This window comes from Oratosquilla oratoria, unplaced genomic scaffold, assembly GCF_046742065.1.
Source record: "Oratosquilla oratoria isolate Oo_2021 unplaced genomic scaffold, ASM4674206v1 SCAFFOLD90, whole genome shotgun sequence".
Taxonomy (NCBI): domain Eukaryota; kingdom Metazoa; phylum Arthropoda; class Malacostraca; order Stomatopoda; family Squillidae; genus Oratosquilla; species Oratosquilla oratoria.
This window is the reverse complement of record NW_027467754.1, coordinates 222,501-225,113: the sequence shown is the minus strand read 5'-3', so window position 1 is coordinate 225,113 and position 2,613 is coordinate 222,501.

The window sequence follows — 2,613 nt, the reverse complement described above, 5'->3', positions numbered from 1 at the left end:
TTTAAAATAAGCCAGAATGGCAAAATCTGGCGTAAAAAAAAAAACAATCTGGCACTACTGCAAGGAGCCCCACCTGGGCTGGTCGGGTCGCTAAAATATCCATCAGCACATCTGTGAGCATAAATAAAAGCATTAATAATTATTTCGTTGTTAAGGGATGGCGTGGGATGGATTTTAACGATAATAACGAAAATATAGAAAGTAAAGGATTTGGAATTCCAGGTGGTTTCGTATTGTCGACATTATTGTAGGAATTTACAAATTCGTCTGTTTATATAAACTCGGTGAATAGCGTTAAGCTTCTCTAGCATAAGATATATTATATTTTTCTGATGATACATGCATAATATAGGGGTAAATTTTAATGACAACATATATACAGAACGCAAAGGATTTTGGATTGCAGGCGGTTTTGTATTGTCGACATTATGGCATAAAATTATCAACTCCTCTGTTCAATCTAAATCCGGTGAATAGCGTTGAGCATTTCTAGTCTAAAATAAATTATATATTTCTACTAATACCTTTTTGGTGTGGGGTGAATCTGAACGAAAAGAAATACAGAACGCAAAGGCTTAGAAATTTAAGGCGGTTTCGTGTTGTCGACATTATGGCATAAATCTGTCAAATCGTTTGTTCAATATAAAATCGGTGAATAGCGTTAATTATCTCTAGTATAAAATAAACTATATTTTTCTGCTAATACTGATGACTTGGAACTATCGAGTCACTTTTTTTTTAATATATTTACAAGTCTTATCCGAGATATTTCTCGAATCTGAAGATGGAAAACGATTATAAAGAACTGTGTGAAACATTACCAGTGGAAAGGCCAATATCTAATATCAATGGAGGGGAAATGGATAAAGCTACAAAGAAGAGAAAGAATATCAAGGCAGGAGGGAAATCTGAAGTAGAAATAGAAATGATTAAAGGTAAAGTCTAATAAATAACAACTCTCATTTTCCCAAATATTTATTTACAGTGAAAACTATTGATGAAATATCTAATTTCATATATCAAACGTTGCATTTTTAGCAAATGTGACTGCGCATTGAAACATTGTAGGCGAAAGTAAGCTTAGTGTCGGCAAGAGTGACAGGTGGAAGGATACTAAATTATTCAAAATTGAAAGTGAATTGTACAAATATAAAAGCATAAAGATGGTAAACCTCGCCCCGGATATTACAGAGGTAAAAATGAGTGGCATCAACAATATCTAACGGAAAGTTGTATCATTATCAACAAAATTGAAAATTCATGGAACTACTTGACAACTTGTCATAAAATTAGCCAGATAGAATATAATTTGTAATCTCTAATAAATTTGTATATCATATAGAATGAATGTGGATGATTATGGTATTATAACAAAACTGCACTGGTACTCTCCAGGAGGTAGTGTGGTATGCAGAACAGGTTTAGACGAAAAACAGTGAATGGATTTTGAGAAAATTGTAATTCATCATTCAAGCTGAAAAATTGTAAAAAGGAATAGATTCCAGAGTCACGCAAACACGGATATTTGACATGAAACTTGTTTTTCAGTTACTCCTAACCTAAAATAACCATTCTATAAGAAAAAATAGATCTTTCAGATGCTAAAAGAGAGGGGTAAGTTCCAGAATCGTGCAAACATGATATATAACATGAAATCTACAATACCCAACAGCTCCTAACCTCATATACTCTAGCCTAACCTAACATAATCATTCTATAGAAAAAATCTTTTAAATGAGAAAAATGTAAAATGTGTTTGTATGATAATCATACTGGAATAGAAGTGGATTGTCTTAACAGGGACGGGGTGCTGTGATCGCTAGAACCCTGAAGGACTTACCAAATCCTGCCATCCCCATTATCATTGTTTCTATATCCAGTGGGCCCAATGTATGTCAGTGATTCCATATTATGGGTTTGCACTAGCTAATGACCATAAAATAAGTATAATTATCAAGCAGACAAAGTAAAAAGAATGTTTTTCTTTTAGAACTTCTCACCTACATAATATAACAATAGAAAATATTCATTTTGTAAATTATAATACATCAATGTAATATATGCTTTTCTTGGTGGAGATGAATAAACAAAAAGTGCATCAATCAAATAGTAATACACTACTGAATGGAGTTGCGACAAAAGGCTTGAGATGCCATATTGTCTTCTCTCCAGTCCTCTCAGTGTTGTCCGTTTGACAATGGTGCTGATGGCGTGTACCGAGTGTTCTCCCTCTCCGAGTGATGTCACCAAGCTACATATTTTTAAAACAGTGCCAAGGAACTGGGCTGTAGTTCAGTTCGAAGCTCTAAGATTCGTTTAGATAAACCTTGAAAGCAAGATGTTGTAATGACTGCCATTTATTTGATATTATTTGATTATGTGTTTGTTATTATTTGTCTGTTTATTTATTAATTGCTTGATTTCCATTTATTATTATTTATCTGTGTTTATTATCATTTACTATTGACCTGTTTATTATTTAATTATACCTATGTATTATTTATTATATTTATTATTATTATATATATTATCATAATTTTTTTTTATCTTTTATATATATATATATATTTTTTTTGCAGAAACCACCGGGAAATTGAAAAAACAGATACCGAA